The sequence below is a fragment of the Chlorocebus sabaeus genome, chromosome 3, assembly GCF_047675955.1.
Source record: "Chlorocebus sabaeus isolate Y175 chromosome 3, mChlSab1.0.hap1, whole genome shotgun sequence".
NCBI classification, from domain to species: domain Eukaryota; kingdom Metazoa; phylum Chordata; class Mammalia; order Primates; family Cercopithecidae; genus Chlorocebus; species Chlorocebus sabaeus.
This window is the reverse complement of record NC_132906.1, coordinates 55,129,589-55,154,405: the sequence shown is the minus strand read 5'-3', so window position 1 is coordinate 55,154,405 and position 24,817 is coordinate 55,129,589. Positions and strand designations below refer to the sequence as shown.

Below are 24,817 nucleotides of genomic sequence, written 5' to 3'. Positions count from 1 at the left end.
CACTTGACGCCCGCCTCTATTTCACCCAACTCCGGGGGGGCGGGGCCCGCTCGCCTGATTGGCAGCGCCGCCGCGAATCCCGAGGCCTCGAGGCCGGCCGGGCCTGAGAGGCCAGCCTATGAGCAGGGAGAGAGGCAACCAGGGCCCCGCCTCCGCCGGCCCGACCGCACCCCTCTCGGGCCACGAGCTTCGCGCGCAGGGCGGCCGCGCAGTTTGTACACAACTTCTCTGACAGATTGGGCTGGCGGAGCTGGGGGCGGAGGGAAGTAGCGGAGCGGGTGGAATCTGGGAAGAGGGGGAATTAGGGTGGAGACGCGGAGGGAGAGCTCTTCGCACTGTTCTCTGCCAGGATTAGGAAGAAAAAGAGTATTGCACGTCTTAGGTGTTGTGCAAGGACCTGAAACTCAAAAGCTGAAACCCAGAAGGCAGCTAGGTGGGGGCGCTGAGGCTTTTAGGGATTTGTCTAATGAGTATGTACTTTTAAATATCCGAAATATACTTCTCTTTAGCAGAAAACTAGGGGCGGTGTGATAAACAAATTTAAAACAGCTCTTGTCTCATGTATCTTTAGCAGTGACTGTATCCATTTAACAAGGCAAATTCAGAATGCCTGAATAAAAGATTTGATGGCAAGCGTTATTTTCAAATCCTCGCATAAAAGCCTGAGTTTTTCCCACTTCTTCAGGATTTTAATTGCTAAACGTTTTCCCACACATTTGTACCTCCTATCCGTGTGTGGGGAGGAGGGCTTGGGCCATATGAATTTTGAAGTTTCTAATATTTAAGCCATGTTGATTCTAGCCGAAGCATGGAATCTAATTTAAGCACGACTGGCTCAAATGTGTACTTAAATAGACATTACATCTTTGACTTATTTTTGCTAGCAACTGTATGTTCAAAAAATGGACTTTAATATTTACAAAACAGAAACCTAGCACATTTACCTCACATTGTGGCACCTTTTCCTACGAAGAGACAACCAGAAAGCCACAAACATAGACACATAGACACTGAAAACTGGGAATCCAAATTTGTTGGAAGGTAATAGCCAAATATATTACCGTCCGTTTACTATGTTGTTATAATGGGAGGGTGAATTTTTGCCAGGAATCACCTAAGGAAACCACTTCCCTTAATCCTTAATGTTCTTGTACATGATTTTATCTGGCTTATTGGGAGGACGGAACAATAAACTGCAATAAAAATGCTTGTGATATTACTACAAATGTACATATGTTGACAGCACAGTATACCATTAGACAGTTTTACATATGCGAGAGCCTACTCATCGCTTCAGAGTAAAACAGCTTTAAAAAAAAAGTCTTTGAAAAAAACGTTCACTTCAAAGAGCATATCTATCAAAGGTATGGATCTCATTTTCAATGGGTAGAAAATAAGCACATAAAGAAATGTATTTATTATTAGAACATATAAAATTATGCTGTAAACTAGGTTTTTCTCCTTTTCCTTCTCTTCCTGTTGATACATGATTCATTTCTATAACTGTGACCACTGCCTTCAGAGAATGACTGATGACTACTTTCATGTTACCAAAGTATTATTTAATAAGTGCTTTTGCAAGTTTTTCTCTAACCAAACAGCCCCACGCTGTCCACCTTCATCTTTAAAAAGCTGTCTTGCTTTTCTCTAATATCAAACCGATCATGTAATTAATTAGCTTAGAAACAGATTATAGAATTAGGATGGGATTTAATGTAACTCTTTTAAAAAATTGAGCTCTGAAAGATTTTTAGTTACTTAATTCTGATAACATCAAACCTAAATATGACGTAGATAATTCTTAATAGAACTTTTGTGCTCTTGTAACTTTAAGCTAAATCTAACTTAGATTTAATACGTTTGGTAGCTGTATCTTAATGTGCTTTTAAACCTATCTAGACCTTTCCTTTTGTCTTTCTTTTTATGAGAGCCTCAGTGGCCTGGTATTTCAATCTAAGTTTTCACTGCAATAAAATCCCTGTATTTTACTGGAAATGCTTCCATAATTTCACACCACTTTTTAACATGCTTTCATTTACAAAAGCTTTTTCATTGCAAAAAAAGAAAAAAACACACACAACTAATATTGTTTTTAATATTTTTAGTCTTGTTAATTGTTTCATATTTCCACTTTTCATAATGAATATAGATACGAAGCTAGCGTTGGGGTTCTTATAGTAACTGAATATATTCCTTTTTGCTCCAATACAGTAGCACCTTTTAAAATTTCATTTCAGGCATAAAGATTCATGAAATAGGGCTGCCACTTTTAAGTAATAGTTCCTCTGAAATGCCCTGCTCTGCAATCTCACAGAAAATAACTAGCTTAGCACTGTACAATAGTACGGAAATTGGAAAGTAATCCTTTTCGGAGACATTTGCCATGTGATTCTGAGCATATAAAGAACATGTTCAACCAAGCTTCCCTGCTGTTACTTTTAACATAAATGCTACAGCTGCAAACCTGTTTCATCGACTTAGTAAAAAGGGTTAAAACTTGATAAATATTTTTCAAATGTTCCAGGTTCTACATTGGCATGAAGCCAGACAGAGTGAATGGACAGATCCTCAATTACTTTGAACTTTCTAGTTCTTTGCATTCCTTCCCGCTTAGTAGTGCAGTACCATTAGGGAAGATGGGAGAAAACAAAAAACAAATGTCAGGTTTCAGAAATCAATTAGTGGCCTGGCAGTGGTGTGTTAAGTGAACTGTGCCAAAACAGGGGATTCTGAGGGAATGAAATAAAAATGTTGAGTACTCAAGTTAGGTAGGAGGGTAAGCATAGAAGCAGTGTGCATGCTTAAGTCCTTAGTCACTGGGCAACACAGATTTAGTCTTAGAATAAACCATAAGTGTCACTATCTTTACGGGAATAAATACGGATGAATATGCGGGGGCTGAACAGGCATTCAGTGATGGGGGAGGGGGTTTGAAGGAGGCAGTGGAAAAAAATAGATAAATAGCTTCTGAATGATGAGATGAGGGAAATATGAAGCTATCACTAGGGCAATGTTCACACAACGACACGGCAAAAGGAATATCTAAATTCAGTTGTTTGGCAAATGTAAATTCAGTTGTTTAGCAAACAACTGAAATGTCAGAGAGAGCTCGAAATTAAGAGGCATAGAGTATCACAGCTAACAAAACTGTATTCACTTCGAGTAGAACAATATTCATAGAATATTTATTTCTGCTAAATCAGTATCAAATTGCCAAGTGATCTTGGGCCACAGAAAAAAGAACAAGAATAAACATGAAAAATAAAGTTTTATACGGGAGCACACTCTTCTCTAGGGTAAGATTATTTAATTAAAGTGACTGTTTGGTAGTCATTGATTGTCCACCCCTGTTAGAATCTGTATCAGTGAAAACTTAAAACTATTGTAATTATTGTCCTCTCAAACATTTCACATCTGTAGTCTTTGTATTTTTTCATTAATGGCAACCACTTAAAGCCACATATCAGAAAAAACGTCATTAAGGAAATAGCCTGATAAATACAAGCTTCAACTGAGATTAGTTGGAATTTAAAGCATTTTGACTCAAAAGATTACGAGACGAGAAAGAAGATGCTCTGTTCATTGCTTTTGTGATGAAAAAATATGCAATTTAAATAAGACTAAATATATCTATTTATATTAATTAAAATTATGTCTTAAGACAACAACTTAATATTTTATTTTTGTAATGTCTCTTGCCTCCAGTTCTTAAGAAATTACATTTTATATTTCAGTTTGGATTTTTAAACATGTTCTTCTTAAAATATTTCATAAAACTCCCTTTATGCACTTATTCCTAAGGATACTATAATTTATCTAGCCTAATTTTAAAACTCTACTAATATCCAAAAAACAGGAGAGTTTTACCTTTTGGAGAGACTGGGATTGCTTTTTCCACCTTGTTGGTATAATAAGTAGACAAAAGTGACATAAATATAAATGCCTGGAACCAAGTTACAGGCCAAGCATATTGTAGCTTAAACTGTACAGTATTTAAATTTTGACTCGAAACATGATAGGCAAGGTTAAGAGAAAGGGCTGAGCTAAAGTGGTTACACCAAACAATCTTTTAGAACGTTAGGGAGGTCTCGTCATCAGCATCACAATGGGCAGTGTTTTGAGCCAATTGCTGTTCATGTGATGACAAAAGCTGTAATGGTACCAGGCTGTGGGGAACACCCTGTGAATGCTCAAATGAACTGTGTGTGCATGGGTCACACGGAAATACTCTTTTAGATGTTGATTTATAGATGAAGTGTGTAAAAGTTGTGCCTAAGAGCAATGCGAGTTCTTCTTGTGTAAACTTTACAACTTTGGGGAAGGGCGATTTGACAATAAGTATGAAAAAGGCTAAAATGTAAATAACTTTGAAAATGATAGATAATTTCTCTTTTAGGAAAGATGTATATGTGTGTGTGTGTATATATATCTGTATTGTGTGTATATATATACATGCCTGGCCCACCATACACACGTACAGGTATATATACACACACACACATATATCTTTATATATAATTTTGGGCCAGGCATGGTGGCTGGCCCAATTTTATATATAAAGATATATGTGTGTGTATATATATACCTGCATGTGTGTGTGTGTATATATATCTGTATTGTGTGTATATATATACATGCCTGGCCCACCATACACACATACAGGTATATATATACACACACACACAACTTTATATATAAAATTGGGCCAGGCATGGTGGCTCACACCTATAATCCCAGCCCTTTGGGAGGCTAAGGTGGGAGGATTCCTTGAGGCCAGGAGCTGGAGACCAGCTTGAGCAACATAGTGAGACCCCTATCTCCACAAAAATGTTTAAAATGAATCAGGCATGGTGATGTATGCAGGTAGTCCCAGCTACTTGGAAGGCTGAGGTAGGAGGATTACTTGAGCCCAGGAGTTCAAGGTTACTGTGAGCTATGATCACACCACTGCACTCCAGCCTGGGTGACAGAGCAAGACCCTGTCTCAAATAATAATAATTAATTTAAATAAAAATAAAATTGGAAATAACCTAGGTTAGGTGTCCAACAATAGGGGAGTAGTTAAGCAATACCTCCATACCATGGCTACTGTTATGCTACCAAAAAGTTGAGTAGTTGGAAAAAAAGGGGGAAAATTCATATTAAGGAATGTTTAGTGACACAGGAAAACATTCATGCTATGTGTAGTGAAAGAAAGGAGTTTTATCAATATGTACCCACAAAGATGAAAAGAAAATACCAAACATGGATGTATTTTTGTGGCCTTCATTGGATGGTTAAATTATAGGTCACTGCTGGGCACGGTGGCTCACGCCTGTAATCCCAAAGGGAGGCCAACGTGGGTGGATCACCTGAGGTCAAGAGTTCAAGACCAGCCTGGCCAACATGGGGAAACGCCGTCCCTACTGAAAATACAAAAATTAGCCAGGCATGGTGATGTGTGCCTGTAATCCCAGCTACTCAGGAGACTGAGACAGGAGAATCACTTGAACCCGGGAGGCAGAGGTTGCAGTGAGCCGAGATTGCGCCACTGTACTCCATCCTGGGTGACAGAGCAAGACTCCATCTAAAAAAAAAAAAAAAAAAAAAAATTATGGGTCGTTATTCTCTTCTGGATACTTTTCAGTATTTTCTAGATTTTCTACAATTGCTATGTATTCCATTTGTAATCAGAATAAATATTTTAAACGAAAACATAAATATTACTTTCCTACAGTTAAGGGTTAATTGGAACTGTAGTAGGTGATGATCAAATGATTTTCCATTTGAAGCCAGTAAAGTGTAGCTACAACTTGCCAATACTCTGTACTGGGAAAACATGTAAACTTTCTTAACCAAGCTGCTAGATTTTCAGAAATTTCACTGCAGAATGAAGAAGCTGAAGAGAGATTACAAAGGGGAGTCTGAAGTTCAAAAGGGATAATATAGGGAATGTCTGAAATGTAAATATGCTTTAATTCATTTCCTAAGTGATCAGCAAGACTTCCTCTACAATTATTTTTACTCTGTTATTTTGGGTTCTCATTTTACTTTGTTGCTCTGTTTTCTCATAATAAATAAAATAGGCTGTTTACACTATTTTGACAAAATGCATAGACTCTTAAAACCAGGTAAAGTTTATATGCATCTTTAAAGAGGTGTTTGTGTTTGGTTTTTTAAATTCTAAAATACTCACATAGAATATTTGGCATGAAATAGTTTCAAATGGGATGTTACCTTTCTCTCTCTCTCTCTTTTTTTTTTTTTTTTTTTTTTTTTTTTGAGACAGGGTCTTGCTCTGTTGCTTAGGCTGGAGTGCAGTGATGCAAACATGGCTTACTGCAGCTCCAACCTCCTGGGTTCAAATGATCCTCCCACCTCAGCTTCTCCAGTAGGTGGGGCCACAGGCCCCACCATGTCAAGCTAAATTTTTTAATTTTTTGTAGAAATGGGGTTTCTCCATGTGGCCCAGGATGGTCTCGAACTTCTGCACTCAAGCAATCCTCCTGCCTCAGCCTCTCAAAGTTCTGAGATTACAGGCTTGAGCCACCATGCCCAGCTCATACTATTGCTTCTCTAAGAGCCTTGTTCTCTTTTCTGGAACATAAAGTTGTTCAAAAGTTATTCCCAAATTTGGTTACTGAGATTTCAGAAATTAAAGTAGAGGGATGGTGGGGGTGTTTGTCTACGAACATGATATTTAAAACATATTCTAGAGGCGCAGCAAGACGGCTCACACCTGTTATCCCAATGCTTTGAAAGGCTGAAGTGGGAGGATTGCTTAAAGCCAGGAGTTCAAGACCAGCCTGGGCAACATAGCAAGACCCCAGTCTCTGCAACGAGTAAAAAGAAGAAACTAGCCAGGTGTGGCGGCACACGCCTGTAGTCCCAGCTACTTGGGAAGCTGAGGCAAGAGGATTGTTTGAACTCAGGAGTTTGAGGTTACAGTGAGCCATGATTATGCCACTGCATTCCAGCCTAGGCAACAGAGTAAGACCCTGTTTCAAAAACAAAACATTTTCTATTAAAAATTCAGTAGACAGCTGAATTTCTAAGGACACACCCCCTAGCTCCCCACTGTCGTGACTACAACTCACACATAAAACATACGTATACGCCAGTTTTATTCTAAATTATTCGGCAGATTGGTACCTGCAAATATTTTTTGAACACTCTGTGTTCAGCAGTGCTCTGTGCAGAGCACTGTTGCAGGTCTTAGAAATACAAAGATGAATAAGATATAGTCCCTGCCCTAAGAACTGTAAGCATCACCTGATAGGTAACCTCACTTCTCAGATACGTTTCACTGCTTTCCTCAGTGAGGAAGGAAGTTCAAACTCCTCAGCCTGGGACCTTGTGCTGACCCCAGCCTATCTTCCCAACTTTGTATCTCACTATCTCTCCCCTGCTCTTCTCCCATGAACCTTAGGCTCTAACCATATGGATTATTTGTAATTTCCCAAAAGCCCCTCGGGTTCCCTCCAACTCTAATGCCTTTCTTTGAGTACATATGTCATTGATATGATTTGGCTGTGTCTCCACCTTAATCTCATCTTGAATTGTAGCTCCCATAATTCCCACATGTCGCGGGAGAAACCTGGTAGGAGGTAATTGAATCATGGGAACGGGTCTTTCCCATGCTGTTTGTGTAATAGTGAATAAGTCTCGTGAGGTCCGATGGTTTTATAAAGGGGAGTTCCCTCTCACGAGTTCTCTCTTGCCCGCCACCATGTAATAAGTCCCTTTGCTCCTCCTTAATCTTCTGCCATGACTGTGAGGCCTCCCCAGCCATGTGGAATTTTGAGTCCATTAAACCTTTTTCCTTTATCAATTACCCAGTCTCAGGCTGGGCATGGTGACTCACGCCCATAATTCCAGCACTTTGGGAGGCTGAGGCGGGTGGATCACTTGAGGTCAGGGGTTTAAGACCAACCTGGCAAACTTGGCAAAACCCCATCTCTACTGAAAGTACAAAAAATAGCTTGGTGTGGTGGCATGCACCTTTGGTCCCAGCTACTCGGGAGGCTGAAGGAGGAGAATTGCTTGAGCCTGGGAGGCAGAGGCTGCAGTGAACCGAAGTCATACCACTGCATTCCAACCTGGGAGACAGAGTGAGACCATATATACCACAAGGCCTGGCTCCATCCTTTCTCCCAGGGTCACACCAGCTCCCCCAGAAAGAATTACCCTCTCTGTTGGTTTCTTCTCTTTCCCTTTGTATCCCCAGTAAAGCACTTCTCACCATCTGCCTTATGCCTGTCGCCCCCAACAAGTCAAGTGGCCCTGTAGGGAACAAATGATCTTACCTTTGTGTTCTTCCTGGTGCTTCCTAGGGTCCCATACAAAATAGGCAATCAATACTTGGTGAACCCCATCTTATTCATAATAGACATAAGAGGTAAAATTAAAAATAAAAGTTTGAGGTTAGGCACAATGGCTCATGCCTCTGATTCCAGCATTTTGGGAGGCCCAGGTGGGAGGATCGCTTGAACCCAAAAGTTCAAGACCAGCCTGGGCAATATAGTGAGACCCCCTTCTCTCCAAAATAAAAATAAATACATAAATTAGCTGGATTGGTGGCATTTGCCTATTGTCCCAGCTACTCAGGAGGCTAATGTTGGGAGGATTGCTTGAGTTCGGGAGGTCAGGGCTTCAGTGAGCTATGATGATCACACCCCTGCACTCCAGCCTGGGTGACAGAAAAAGACCCTTTTCAAAGTAAATAAATTAAAAATAAAAGTTTGATAGAATGTCAACTAGCAATGTAGAAGAAATAGTAGAGTTAGAAAAATGGCTCACGCCTGTAATCCAGCACTTTGGGAGGCTGAGGCGGGCAGATCACAAGGTCAGGCGATCGAGACCATCCTGGCCAACATGGTGACACCCTGTCTCTACTAAAAATACAAAAATTAGCTGGTCGTGGTGGCATGTGCCTGTAATCCCAGCTCATCGGGAGGCTGAGGCAGGAGAATCATTTGAACCAGGGAATCGGAGGTTGTAGTGAACCGAGATAGCACCACTGCACTCCAGCCTGGCGACAGAGCAAGACCCTGTCTCCAAAAAAAAGAAAAAAAGAAAAGAAAAGTAAAGAAAAGAAAAGAAAAGAAAAAGAAAAATCACCATTTTGCAACCATCATAGTATTAATTCAGGCAAGAATCAATGGATACCAAAATGACTGGATGAAATTCAGAAGAGGAATAGGCTATATTTACATAGTCTTAAGGTATTTCCCCCATAGATGAGGTATTAATTTCAATGGAAACAAATAGTAACAATGGAAGAGCCTGGCCTACATTACCTTAAACAAATGATCAAAATCAATATCACCATCAATAGGACAATCTGGCTGGGTGCAGTAGTTCATGCCTGTAATCTTAATGCTTTGAGAGGCTGAGGCAGGAGGATTACTTGAGCCTAGGAGTTCAAGACCAGCCTGGGCAACATGCTGAGACCTCATCTTTACAAAAAATAAACCAAAAAAAGAAATTGCCAGGCATGGTAGTGCGCACCTGTAGTCCGAGCTACTTGGGAGGCTAAGGCAGGAGGTTCGCTTAAGCCCAGAAGTTCAAGGCTGCAGTGAGCTTAGATCATACCACTGCACTCTAGCCTAAGCAACAGAGTGAAATACTATCTCTCTAATGAAAGGTTTTTTTAAACAGGACAAACTGAGTTTGTCCTTGTCACATTATGAGTTTGCCACATTATGAGTTTCCCAATGTGAACTGAGAAGGATGCAAAATCAATATCCTGATGTGAACTGAGAAATAATGAGGAATTTATGTACATAAATTTCTAAAAAAAAAATGAATCTAATCATGAGGAGAGATAAGAGAAACCCCAATTGAGGAACATTCTATGAAAGAGCGGCCTCGACCCTTCGAAAAAAATGTAGATGTTGGCCAGACACGGTGGCTCATGCCTGTAATCCCAGCACTTTGGGAGGCCAAGGCGGGTGGATCACGAGGTCAGGAGATCGAGACCACCCTGGCTAACATGGTGAAACCCCGTGTCTACTAAAAATACAAAAAATTAGCCAGGCATGGTGGCAGGCGCCTGTAGTCCCAGCTACTTGGGAGACTGAGGCAGGAGAATGGCGTGAACCCGGGAGGAGGAGCAGCTTGCAGTGAGCTGAGATTGCGCCACTGCACTCCAGCCTGGGCGACAGAGCGAGACTCCATCTCCAAAAAAAAAAAAATGAAAAAGAAAAAATGCAGATGATGTAAGAGAAAAAGAAAAGTTCAGGGACTGTTTTGTTTTGTTTTGTTTTGTTTGTTTGTTTGTTTGAGACGGAGTCTCCCTCTGTCACCCAGCCTGGAGTGCAGTGGAGCAATCTCAGTTCACTGCAACCTCTGCCTCCCACGTTCAAGTGATTCTCCTGCCTCAGCCTCCCAAGTAGTTGGGATTACAGGCATGCACCACCACACCTGGCTAATTTTTATATTTTTAGTAGAGACAGAGTTTCGCCATGTTAGTCAGGCTGGTCTTGAACTCCTGACCTCAGGTGATCCACCTGCTTTGGCCTTCCAAAGTGCTAGGATTACAGGCGTGAGCCACTGCACCCGGCCAGGCACTGTTCCTTTTTAAAGAAATAGGTGATCCCGGGTTTGGTTCTAGATGAGGGACACAATAAATATTTTGGGGTAATTAGCAAAATTTGAGTATGAACTGTATATTTGATAATAAACCAATACTACATGACTGAACTTGATAATATAACTAGTTATGTAAGAGGGTGTCTCATGCCTGTAATTCAGGCACTTTGGGAGTCTGAGATGGGTGGATCACTTGACGTCAGGAGTTGGAGATCAGCCTGGTCAACATGGTGAAACCCCATCTCTACTAAAAAATACAAAAATTGGCTGAGAGTCGGGGTGGGTGCCTGTAATCCCAGCTGCTCTAGAGGCTGATACAGGAGAATTGCTTGAACTTGGGAGGCGGAGCTTGCAGAGAGCCGAGATGGTGCCACTGTGCTCCAGCCTGGGTGACAGTGAGACTCTGTCTCAAAAAAAAAAAAAAAAAAAAAAAAATTCAACCAACCAAATAAAATAAAAATAACTAGTTCTATAAGAGAATATCCTTTCTTTTTAAGTATACACACGCTGATTATTCAAAGGAGGTAAAGGCTATAATATGAACAATTAACTGTAAATCAGGAGAAAAAAGTCTGTGTGTGTGAGTGTCTGTGAGAGTGTATTGTATACATACTGAGAGATATAAACACACACAGAAACAGAGATGCAGATGTAGCAAAATATTAATGATTGGCAAATCAGGATGAAAGTATATGGGAATTCTCAACAACAACAACAACAAAAGTTTAGCCAGATATGGTGGTGTGTGCCTGTAATCCCAGCTACTCTGGAGGCTGAGGTAGGAGAATCGCTTGAACCCGGGAGGCAGAGGTTGTAGTGAGCCGAGATCGCGCCACTGCACTCCAGCCTAGATGAAAGAGCAAGACTCCGTCTCAAAAAAAAAAAAAAAAAAAAAAAAGAATGGGAACTTTTTGTATTATTCTTGCAACTTTTCCTGTAGGTTTGAAATCATTTTGAAATAAAACTAAAAACAATAAAAGGAATAAATGTTTGGGGACTTTATTTTAACAGATGAAATTCTGCTGTCTGGGACTGGTCTTCGAGGATTTATATTTGTAGAAGGTTGAAAGTTCACTTGAAGAAAACCTAGCATTAATCCACAGAAGCAATTCCATCTCAGTTCAAACACCTCACTTTCCTCTGTCTCGTCATTTCTCTGTCATGGACTCGTCATTTCTCTGTCATGATGGCCTTGATGTCTTGGGTACCACCACAGTTACCACACTTACCAAGCTGGTTTTGTTTTTTTTGTTTTTTTTTTTTGTTTTTTTTTTGAGATGGAGTCTCGTTCTGTCGCCCAGGCTGGAGGGCAGTGGCCAGATCTCAGCCCACTGCAAGCTCCGCCTCCCGGGTTTACGCCATTCTCCTGCCTCAGCCTCCGGAGTAGCGGGGACTACAGGCGCCCGCCACCTCGCCCGGCTAGTTTTTTGTATTTTTTAGTAGAGACGGGGTTTCACTGTGTTAGCCAGGATGGTCTCGATCTCCTGACCTCGTGATCCACCCGTCTCGGCCTCTCAAAGTGCTGGGATTACAGGCTTGAGCCACCGCGCCCGGCCCCCAAACTTGTTTTTATTCTACTCCCATGGTGTGCAGTTTCTGCCATGCAGCACACTAAATGCTTTGAATGTATGTCAATGAAGACTACACACACACACACACACACACACACACACACACACACACACACACACACGAGGCTCCAGAGCTTTAAACTAAAATGTCAGAAAGAACATTACTGCCTTAATGTCTTTAAAAAATATCAGGATAGACCGGGCACAGTGACTCACGCCTGTAATCCCAGCACTTTGGGAGGCCAAGGCAGGTGGCTCACTTGAGGTCAGGAGTTCGAGACCAGCCCGGCCAACATGGTGAAACCCCATCTCTACTAAAACTACAAAAAAATTAGCTGGATGTGGTAGTGGGCACTTGTAATCCCAGCTACTAAGGAGGATGAGGCAGGGGAATCACTTGAACCCAGGAGGCGGAGGTTGCAATGAGCTGAGATCGTGCCACTGCACTCCAGCCTGGGCAACAAGAGAGATACTCTGTCTCAAAAAAAAAAAAAAAAAAAAATAGTAGAGGCAGTGGTAATAATATGCACAACTCACACAATAAAATATCAATTTTATTTTAATGTAGTTTTGATTAGTTTTTCTTATTTTTTTATTTTTTGACGAAGTCTCACTCTGTTGCCCAAGCTATAGTGCAGTGGCGTGATCTCAGCTTGCTGCAATCTCCACCTCCCGGGTTCAAGTGATTCTCCTGCCTCAGCCTCCCAAGTAGCTGGGACTACAGGCGTGTGCCACCATGCCCGGGTACTTTTTGTATCTTTAGTAGAGATGAGGTTTCACTATGTTGGCCAGGCTGGTCTTGAACTCCTGACGTCGTAATCTGCCCACCTTGGCCTCCCAAAGTGCTGGGATTACAGGTCTGAGCCACCGCCCCAGACCTGGTGTTATCTTTAATTTTGAAAAGCCAAAAAACCTGCTGTCAAGGATCATGGGATCTGATCTTAGGGGGGCCACCGTTAAATCCCGACATCGCGCACTGCAGTTGTGTTTGAGAAAGCAGATCTGAGGTAGCATGAAATATAGACCCATGCCAGGCGCCAGTTGGATTTTAAAGATACATCTTTCAAATGTGAAAAATACTAGATTCTTCTTTTTATGCCACCAGAACGTTTTGAGGAAATGGGATCCTTAACATAGTTCACAACATTATTGTTGAGGTTTGGAACCCCAGAGGTAAGGAGCAGGGTGGCCTAATGACACACCTCAACAGAAGACAGAGCACACACAAAGGATGATTGAAGAGATGCCGATGCACATTGCCCACAGCGTGTATGTATGAGGCAGAAAGGAGTCATTGAAGATTTTCCTATGACAAAGTATTTTTAAAACAACCAACAGATACGTACTGGACTCCTATGAGTAAAAACACAGAGTCCAGACAAAAGCGAAGCTGCTTCACTTGAATAGAATCCCGTCTAGTTTAAGTTACAATATATACACATGCAAAATACAAAACTTTATCATGTCCCAAACGCATGGTGAACCAGGAAGAGAGAGATCCCTGTGGACTTTGATACTTGGATTAACCCTTAAAGAAAGCACAAGACTTTGCAAGCTGCGAAATGGTAGACAGGACGAAAGCAGAGGGAATTCCGGCCAAAAACTGGCACGGTGCTTAGTGTTCAACACAGATTACATAGATTGATCAGAACAATTAGCCCATAAATGGATCAAATCAGATTTCTCCATGCTGTGTAAATAATTGATGTAATAAAGACCAGGAGAATTTCTAACATAATGAAAAGTCTTGTGAATCAGTGTGATCATAAAGTTAAAAGACATAGTGCAGTGACTCATGCCTGTAGTCCTAGCTACTTGGGAGGCTGAGGCAGGAGGATTGCTTGAGCCTAGCAGGTTGAGGCTACAGTGAACTGTGATCTCACCACTCTCTCCAGCCTGGGTGACAGAGTGAGACTCTGTTCCCTGCCAAAAAAAAAAGTTAAAAGACAAGTGACCCCTCTCCCTCAAGTTCCTAAAATAGTAAGTGACTAGGAGAAATTATTTGCAGCAAAAGATTAATATTCACAATCACAAAAGACATTCTTTAAAAAGCTATTTAAAGAAAAAGATAATCTGGCCGGGTGTGGTGGCTCAGGCCTGTAATCACAGCACTTTGGGAGGCTGAGGCAGGAGGATCACCTGAGGTCAGGAGTTGGAGACCAGCCTGCCCAACATGGAGAACCCCTATCTCTACTGAAAATACAAAAACTAGCCAGGCGCAGTGGCTCTCATCTGTAATCCCAGAACTTTGGGAAGCTGAGGCGGGCAGATCACAAGGTCAAGAGATCAAGACCATCCTGGCCAACATGGTGAAACACCATCTCTACTAAAAATACAAAAAAATTAGCTGGGCATGGTGGCACATGCCTGTAATCCCATCTTCTTGGGAGGCTGAGGCAGGAGAATGACCTAAACCCAGGAGGTGGAGGTTGCAGTGAGCTGAGATCGTGCCACTGCACTCCAGCCTGATTGATGACAGAGCGAGACTCCATCTCAAAAAAAAAATTAACCTGGTGTGGTGGTGGGTGCCTATAATCCCAGCTACTAGGCAGGCTGAGGCAGGAGAATTGCTTAAACCCGGGAGGTGGAGGTTGTGGTCAGCCAAGATCACGCCACTGCACTCCAGCCTGGGCAACAAGAGCAAAACTCCATCTCAAAAAAAAAAAAAAAAAAGATAATCCAACAAACAAAAAATTAGGCAATAGGAGTAAATAGGCAATTCACCAAAAAGACATACAAGTGGCCAATAAACATATGAAAAGATTGCCAGCCCCCTGAGTACAGGAAAATGTAAATTAAAACAGTAATGGAATAGCATTTTGTTCAACTGATGTACAAAAATGAGAAAGATTCCAGAAGGCTGTAAAGGAAACTGAAAGTCTCATAATGTTAGTAAAAATATAACTTCTTGTGGACTTTGTAAAATATGTATCTGTACAGAGGGCAATTTCATGGATCTATTAAATATAAAATTTCGGCTGGTTGTGGTGACTCACACCTGTGGTCCTAGCACTTTGGGAGGCTGAGGTGGGTGAATCACTTGAGCGTTTATATATATATATAAAATATATATATTTATGTAATATATATTTATATAGTATATATTGTATATACTATATATACTATATATTGTATATATAAATATATATTGTATTTATAAATATATAGTATATAAATATATTGTATGTATACATAAATATATATTGTATGTATATATAAATATATAGTATGTATATATAAATATATATGTATATATAAAAATATATAGTATGTATATACACACACACACATAAAAGTGTCATACACTTTGGCATTCCACTTTTAAGAATTTATTCCTTAAAATTATTCAAATGTGCACAAAGACAGGCATAGCAGAATTATTGGATCACTGTTTGTAATAATGACAAATCAGCAGCCATCTAAATATCCAACAGTAAGTATGTAAAGATGAAGTAAATGACTAAGTGAACTCTAGTACATCCACACCATCTACTACTATTCAGCAATTTTTGTTTTTGGAGATGGAGTCTTGCTCTGTCACCAGGCTGGAGTGCAGTGGCATGGTCTCGGCTCACTGCAACCTCCATCTCCTGGGTTCAAGCCATTCTCCTGCCTCAGCCTCCCAAGTAGCTGGGATTACAGGCACGTGCCACCATGCCCAGCTAATTTTTGTATTTTTAGTAGAGATAGGGTTTCACCATATTGGCCAGGCTGGTCTTGAACTCCTGATCTCGTGATCCGCCCGCCTCAGCCTCCCAAAGTGCTGGGATTACAGGCGGGAGCGAACACACCCGTCCTATTCAGCAATTTTAACATTGTAAAGTGGCTATATCTGTACTGACACAAGAAGATCTCTAGGCTGGGAACGGTGCCTCATGCCTGTAATCCCAGCACTTTGGTAGGCTGAGGCAGGCGGATCACTTGAGGTCGGGAGGCAGAGGTTGCAGTGAACCGAGATCATGCCATTGCACTTCAGCCTGGGTGACAAGATGAAGACTCCATCTTAAAAAAAAAAAAAAAAGTTTTTACATTAGACGGTGTTTGTAATAATGAGAAATCCATGTAGTCACAACTACTTATGAGGCTGAGGCAGGAGGAACTCTTGAACCCAGGAGGTTGAGGCTGCAGTAAACTCTGATCTCACCACTGCACTTGGGCTGGGTGAGAAAGCAAGATCCTGTCTGTAAAAAAGAAATCAATAAATGGGCCAGACATAGTGACTCACACTTGTAATCCCAGCAGTTTCGGTGGCTGAGGCAAGAGGGTTACTTGAGGCCACGAGTTTGAGACCAGCCAGGCCAACATAGCAAGACCTTGTCTCTATTTTAAAAAATGAATAATAAATTAAAAAACAATAATGCAAATAAAATAAAATAAAGACACAAACAGAAAGAAAGGCCTTGTGTTTACTTGTTTAAAAAATGTTAGACTCTCACAATAATTGAGTTTAGTTTCTTAATCTAGTCCACAGATGCTGCAAGATATAAAGCTACTGGCAGCAGCGCCTGAAAATAAACCAGCAGAATGATCAATGTGATGCTTGCTATGTAGCATTTTACAAAGTCAGTTTAGGAAAGGAAATCTGATCCTTTCAATTTTCCTGCCCAATTATTTTCAGTTGATATATCTCTGGAAAATCTCTATCCCTTCCACCATGAATATTTGATTAGGTATATTCATTTTTTTCCTCCATAAAGCATCCTATTTTACACTTCGCCTTGTTTGTTTGGTGAGGTGGTTAAATGTATGTGTTTGTATGACCCTGGTAATATGTCATCATTGGAATTATAATGTGCTAATTTTTCAGACATTTAGAAAAACTAAAGAGAGAATACTTAATACCAGTGCCACCTCAATTCAGTGATACCAGTATACAAACACACTGGCCATTGTGACATGTGGCAACAAAGTCCAGTATGTTTAATGTTTAAGAAGCCAAGTCAGCCGGACGCGGTGGCTCACACCTGTAATCCCAGCACTTTGGGAGGCTGAGGCAGGTAGATTACAAGGTCATGAGTTCGAGACCAGCCTGGCCAATATGGTAAAACCCTGTTTCTACTAAAACTACAAAAATTAGCCAGACGTGGTGGCGGTCTCCTGTGGTCCTGGCTACTCCAGAGGTTGAGGCAGGAGAAACGCTTGAACCTGGGAGACGGAGGTTGCAGTGAGCCAAGACTGTGCCAGTGCATTCCAGCTTGGATGACAGAGCAAGACTCTGTCAAAAAAAAAAAAAAGAAGCCAAGTCACATTTTTTTTAAGATGGGGTCTTTCTTTGGTACCTAAGCTGCCGTGCAGTGGCGCAATCATAGCTCACTGCAGCGTGGAACTCCTGGGCTCAAGCAGTCCTCTTGCCTCAGCCTCCTGAGTGTAGCAAGGACTACAGGCGCATGCCACCGCGTCTGTCTGGCTAATTTTTAAAGGTTTTTGTACAGACAAGGTCTCTCTTTGTTACCCAGGCTGGCAAGTCAATTCATAGGAACTCATGTTTTGCAAAGATACAGGCAATAACACATTTTTTATGATAGCTTGGTAAATCCCTTAAAAGGGAGAGGTTTATGGAAGAAATGATAACGCTCTAACTACATGTGTGTGGTTAACTCCGTTTCAGCCATTCAAGGTAACTTTTACCTATATTTATGGGCTTGATTGCATAATGTATGGAGTTTGCAGGAAGTACCTGGAAGATAAGGTTACACAGACAAGTTATTTAAGTGTGAATATAAACCACAGCTCATGCTGGGAAACTAGTTTGTAGACAATTTTGTAACACAAGTGAATACGTCATTCATTTTCTTTTAATATTTTTCTTATCGCATAGTTAACATTAGGAGATTAATCATTGTTTGAATGTGCAACATAGTAAGTTAACAGAAAAATGTCGCATCAGGGATTGATTAGCTGAAAAGTCAGTGAGTTACATTACAGAGGTGAAGATAAAGACTTGATATTTAAACCATCCTAAACAAATGGATGATTTGCATATATGATGATGTCCCACTAGACAATGGTTTTCTTCATGAGCGTCATTCAGTAATAAGACTCAGGTCTACTGACAAATATTGCTTCATCAACATATCATTTGCTGCAAGAAATGACCTTTTATGGTTAATGTGTAACTGATTACTGTTCTTCCTCTATAGTAGCCTACATTTTACAGTAGAGAAATACACTGTGTACACTTAGTGCCCTACAACACTAAAACATGTCAAATTGTGGTGGTATACCTTCACATATTATATTTGGCATTATGCAATGGTTATGGCACATTTGCAGTGGGTTCACCCTGTGTTTCAGCTCTTGTTGTATGCAATAAAACTTTTGCCATAATAGTTAGATACTTAGAAAAATCAAGACTATTTTTCTTGCAAATTAAGAAAAAAGGAACTAAAACCTCTCATGGAGGCAACAGAGGTTTGAAAGATAATGTACATAGAGGAGAAACTACTCCATTCTAATGAAAGCAAATTACCCTAAAATCTTTGGTGTGGAAAATTAAAACTAATGATATGTTCACATTGTAATGCAAAATTGCCTGTAACCTATTTTCCTAGTGTGAGATGCAGCTGTTTTTTAAACATAAATAACATGTCCATTTAATAATTTACTTTTCTCCATTACTGCAAAGAAAAAAAAAATACATTTACAATCGCCACCTTTCTATTCCATTAATTGTCAAGAACAATCCAAGGGAGTTCTGTTATTTTCCCTGTGATAATTTTAACAGATCGAACGATTTCTTTTTAACAAGTTTTCGTATATCTGAGGGCTCTGTCTTTTAAATGAATGTAAGTAAAATGTGCCACCTTATTAAGTTGGAAATGACCTGCTATCTGTTATTTCCTGACCTTGCAGAGGTTTACAATGACAAGTGAATTAACCAGGTGAGGGAGAGTGTTTGCTAGTGACTCGGTCACACTCTATTGTGTGGGATGGCACCTAGCAAAGCATTTAGATTAGGCTGGGGAGGGAACGAAGCTAGGTACACTCTCTCCAGCTTCAGGTAAACAAGATTATTGTTTTCCATCCCTGCTGTTTGGAGTGAATGCAATGCTGCAAAGCTAATTGCTGCCATAATTAGGAAAAAAAAAAACAAAAACAAAAAGCAAAAAACAAAACAAAACAAAACAAAAAAAAAAAAGAAGAAGAAGAAGAAGAAATGACTTGGAATGTGTTAATTCAGTATGCTTTAAACCTCAGAGATATCATTTTTCCTCATACATAGGCAAGGCTGGCTCTATTCATAGCTCTTTAAATGATAAGTTTAAGTGTTAACATAATATTGAAAAAAATGCTTGGAAGGTAGCAGTTGGTAAGTACTTGGTGTATAAAATGCTGACTGGTGGTCATTATTAGCACTGTAACCAGGTGAGTAGAAAAATCCCATTCTGGGACTTAATACCATGTACAGTAACAAATGCAATCAATTGAAAGCTTCCTCTTAGAACAGGCCTTGCTGTGTGCCCAGGCTTTGCCACATACTATTTCATAAAATATGCAACTTTCAAACCACCTCCACATAAGATTTCACTCTGCTGTTGAGAAATTCTTCCTCATATCTAACTAAATCACCCTATCTGCAGTTTAGCAATTCTGTTTCCTCACATCTTCAGCAACATCTAACATTCTGTATTAACATATATCTTTGGGCCGGGTACCGTGGCTCACACCTGTAATCCCAGCACTCTGGGGGGCTGAGGCAGGTGGATCATGAGGTCAAGAGATCGAGACTATCCTGGCCAACATGGTGAAACCCCGTCTCTACTAAAAATACAAAAATTAGCCAGGCATGGTGGCTTGTATCTGTAGTCTCAGCTACTCGGGAGGCTGAGGCAGGAGAATCACTTGAACCCAGGAGGTGGAGGTTGCAGTGAGCCGAGATCGCGCCACTACACTCCAGTCTGGTGACAGAGCAAGACTCCTTCTCAAAACAGAACAAACAAACAAAAACCACACACACAAACAAACAGACAAAATAAATACATATATCTTCTTACAACAAAAAACTCAGCCTAATACCACAAAATCACAAAATGCACATAGAAGAACTGAAAAAAAATTTTATCTCTCCATATGGTACTCATGTACTCTAACTGGACTGTTGGTTGCAAATTTAAAAATAAAATGTGGGAATTAGAGATTGTTTGAGTTGTGGATTCCCATGTGCCATTTCTAAATGTGAAGTCTTCGTAAAACAGCCTCCTGAGCTGCCAGCATAATTACGGTGAACAGATCAGCAAGGACATCTCAGTTAAGGCTCTGCATGTTGTTCTTTGCTTTATAGGGAAAAATTAAGCATTTTTAAGATTTAAATCTTATTCTTCAATAAGATAACTTTTTTGACCTACATGAACGTTAATGGAAGCACTAATAATTATAGCTTTTTGCTGCTTGGCCTAAAACAATCTTTCTACTATAATTAGATTTGAAGGGGAACTAGGAAAGACTTTCCATAAAATGCTGTCACAAATTCCCTCCAAAACTGCTTGCCTGTAATTAAGGTGCATTTACAGATCTGATATTCCTTAAAAGAAACATTAACATCACAAAGACCAATTATTCATGGTCAAACAAAGGGGATTCAGATTCTCTGATCAAAGCAGTAATCTCTTTTACAATTGTTACTTTTGAAGTATCTTCAAACAGAACAAACACACATTAACTAGGTAAACAGGTATAGCTGTGGGCTAATTTGTTGTTTCCAGGATCAGATTGTTTTCCCCCAAGACTCAAACATAGTAAGGTATAGACTGTTTTCCATTCCAAACCCTAAACTGCTGATGCTAAGGAGTAACGTTAAAAGGGAAAAATCTCAAATACGGTTTTTACTATTAAAACTGTTGTAAAGATCATCATATATATCATTTATTTATTTATTTATTTATTTATTTATTTATTTATTTATTTATTTTTATTTTTTGAGATGGAATTTTGCTCTTATTGCCCAGGCTGGAGTGCAATGGCATGATCTTGGCTCACTGTAACCTCTGCCTCCCAGCTTCAAGCGATTCTCCTGCCTCAGCCTCCCAAGTAGCTGGGATTACAGGCATAGGCCACCACACCTGGCTAATTTTGTATTTTTACTAGAGGTGGGGTTTCACTATAGTGGTCAGGCTGTCTCAAACTCCTGACCTCAGGTGAGATCCACCCACCTTGGCCTCCCAAAGTGCTGGGATTACAGGCATGAGCCACTGCGCCCAGCTGGTCACCTTATATTTTTAATATAACCTTTACTTTTTCTCAAAATTGCTTGTTTTAAAAAATGTCAGCAAGCTTTTAAAGTGATCAACGGCAGAAAATTAGACATTACAGGTGGTTAAGTGAAAGAGTACTGAATTTGGTTTGCAAAAATTTGAATTTGAGTTTCAGTTTCACCTTTCTCCAGCTGTAAGGTGTTGAGTACATTCCTTAACAACTCACACCTTTCCCTACAAATGTAAAATCGGGCTAATAGCACATCTCTAGCTAGGCTGTGGTGAAGGTCATATAATGGACACACCAGGACAGGAGTAGGCCTATTTTAAAAATTAAAGCATTATCCAAATAGTCAGTATGGAGATTTAAATAAGAATAAATGGTTTTTTTTGTTTTGTTTTTGTTGGTTGGTTGGTTGTTGCTGTTGCTGTTTTTGAGACAGGTTCTTACTCCATCCCCCAGCCTGGAGCACAGGGGTCTGGTGTGATCATGGCTCACTGCAGTCTCGACCTCCTGGGCTCAAGTGATTCTCCTGCCTCAGCCTCCCAAGTAGCTGTAACTATAGGCATGTGCCACCATGCCCAGCTATTTTTGTTTGTTTTTGGGTTTGTTTGTGTGTGTGTGTGTTTTTTCTTGTTTACCAGTTTATTATAAAGGATACTATAAAGGTATAGATGAATGGGCAGCTGAAGAGGTACATAGGGTGAGGTCCAGCAGGGTCCCGAGCATAGGAGCTTCTGTTCCCATGGAGTTGGGGTGCACCACTCTTCTAGCATGTGGATGTGTCCCCAACCTAGATGCTCACCAAATGCCTTGGCTGCTGCCCAGTGCAATGCTGTAGCCTCATAATGGTCCTTAGCATGAGGATTAGCCCTGCCTTCTAGTAACATGACAGCAATCTCATGCCTATTTTTGAAAGGTGCATAATGTAGGGGAGTGCAGCCATTTTGACTGACAGCATTCACTTGAGCACCTTTTTCCAGAAGGGTTTTTACAATCTCCTCCCGGCCAGCAGAAGCCGCAATATGAGAGGAGATCAACCTGCATCACCTTTATCATTCACTGGCACTCCAAGGTGCAACAAAAATTCAACAATTCCTGTATGTACAGCTGAGCATGCCCAGTGCATGCCGTTCCGCTGTCCTGGTCAGTGCTAGTAGTTAGGGATTTATCAGCCAGAATACTCTCCTTGAACTCTTCCAGCTTCCCACAGTAGGCCAGGTTGCAGACAATTAGGTTAGACACACACCCCTACATTTTGCTTTCCCAGGAACTCGTGTGTGTGTGTGTGTGTGTGTGTGTTTTGAGACAGGTTCTCACTCTGTCACCTAGGCTGGAGTGCAATGGCACCATCACGGCTCACCACAGCCTTGACCTCCCGGGCTCAGGTGATCCTTCCATCTCAGCTTCCTGAGTAGCTGGAACTACAGGTGTGTGCCACCACGCCTGGCTATTTTTTTTATTTTTGGTAGAGACAGGGTTTTGCCATGATGGTCTCAAACTCCTGGGCTCAAGCGATTCACCCACCTCAGTCTCCCAAAGTGCTGGGATTACAGGCATGAGCCACTGGGCCCAGCTAAGAATACACATTTTTAAATCTCATTGTTTCTCTGGATAGACATTCTTGAAGTCCCAATGAGTAAAAAGAAAAAAAAACAAAAAACAAAAAAACTTTACCATCTTGTAACAACTTATGTTAAACGTGCTTTAGGAAACTCGAGCTCTGTGACTCAAGAATATTAAACAAGTTTCTTTTCTAAAGCGCTGTACAGAGCCCTTTAAATCTCCAAAAGAATCACAATAGTATGAAACGTATGTCAAACATTTGACAGTACAGCTGTTTTATCCTGAGGCTATTGGCGGAACTAGTGTTCCTTCAAAAACACTTTGGGAATTGCTGTCTTTTAGTTGAGTAGGGAGCACTTAGATCCTCAAGCAAATCTATTTTGTTTTTTTTAATTCTAAAAAAGCAAGTCTATTTTTTAAGGCTGTACCATTTGGTATAAGATTACAGTTAATGGCCGTAGAGTGTCCTAAAGTCAATTGCAGCATAAGGAGTTTGCAAAACTTTACCGCTGTGAGTCTATATATCTAGCAGCTCCACCACTTATAATGAGTGATTTTAGGTAAGGTTTTAAATGTATCTCAGCCTCAGTATTCTCATCTGTAAAACAGGGAGAATATTTACTGCACAGATTGTGGCAAAAATAAATAAAGGTAGTTGGCACAGTGAGCTTAATAAGTGGTAGATCAAATTTTCTCATTGTTTTAAAGGAAACATCTAGGTTAAAAGAGTGACCTGGCCGGGCGCGGTGGCTCAAGCCTGTAATCCCAGCACTTTGGGAGGCCGAGACGGGCGGATCACGAGGTCAGGAGATCGAGACCATCCTGGCTAACACGGTGAAACTCCGTCTCTATTAAAAAACACAAAAAACTAGCCGGGCGAGGTGGCGGGCGCCTGTAGTCCCAGCTACTCGGGAGGCTGAGGCAGGAGAATGGTGTAAACCCGGGAGGCGGAGCTTGCAGTGAGCCGAGAGCCGGCCACTGCACTCCAGCCCTGGCGGCAGAGCCAGACACCGTCTCAAAAAAAAAAAAAAAAAAAAAAAAAAAAAAAAAAAGAGTGACCTTCCCTAGGTCACATAGCAACTCAGTGACATTGTTAGAAAGATACCAGAATTTTGGAAGCTTCTCACTATTGCTTGAATCCACCTCCATTAAGATACTAGAATAGATCATTAAACAAGTGATTTGTAAGAAGAAAAGTAATAACCACTAGAGACCAATGTTATTTCAATACGAATGAGTTGTGATAAACTAAGACAAGCACTTAGAAAGAAACAGCGCTATTAAATTGGTAGCCTGGGGGGATGCCAGAGGCATGAGAAAAAAAATCTTTGGTTATTCTTTTTCTCCTCCCATCCCCTCCAGGGGTGGGGGAGGGGATGGAGATTGCAAAAGGAAAGGGGTTTCATCTTTAGTTATGTGGAATAAGATGGTGAAAGTGAACTAGCCCACAAGCCTGTACAATTTATTTATTTTTTGTTGTTTATTATTATTATTTTTTATGGTGGTGTGGTGGGCACGAGGGATCCAAGCACCACTTTTTAAAATCTAGCTGAATGTTCCTAACAATTTATTTATAGCTCTTTGAAATAACCGACCCAGAGAGTGATTGATTTCAACTTATAAAGAAATGTTTCACTTTTGTCACAAGGCTTCCTATTGAGTTCTCCCTCGACAATTTTTTTTTTTTTTTTTTTTTTTTTTTTTTTTTTGAGATGGAGTTTCACTCTTTTTGCCCAGGCTGGAGTGCAGTGGCATGATCTCAGCTCACTGCAGCCTCTACATTCCATCTCAGCCTCCCAAATAGCTGGTGACTACATAGGGCAAACTAGAATACATCTATGTAAGGGTGGCCAAGTAGTGAGGAGTTGAGAAGCCAAAGCACACAAAAAGCAAATGATTTTGTGACATGCATTAGA

At 40.7% G+C, this 24,817-nt stretch overlaps 1 pseudogene; it reads right to left on the bottom strand.

Annotated features, from left to right (window-relative positions):
- Positions 1 to 21: 21 nt before the first annotated feature.
- LOC103214868 (uncharacterized) lies at positions 22 to 22,592 on the bottom strand (annotated as a pseudogene).
- Positions 22,593 to 24,817: the final 2,225 nt, after the last annotated feature.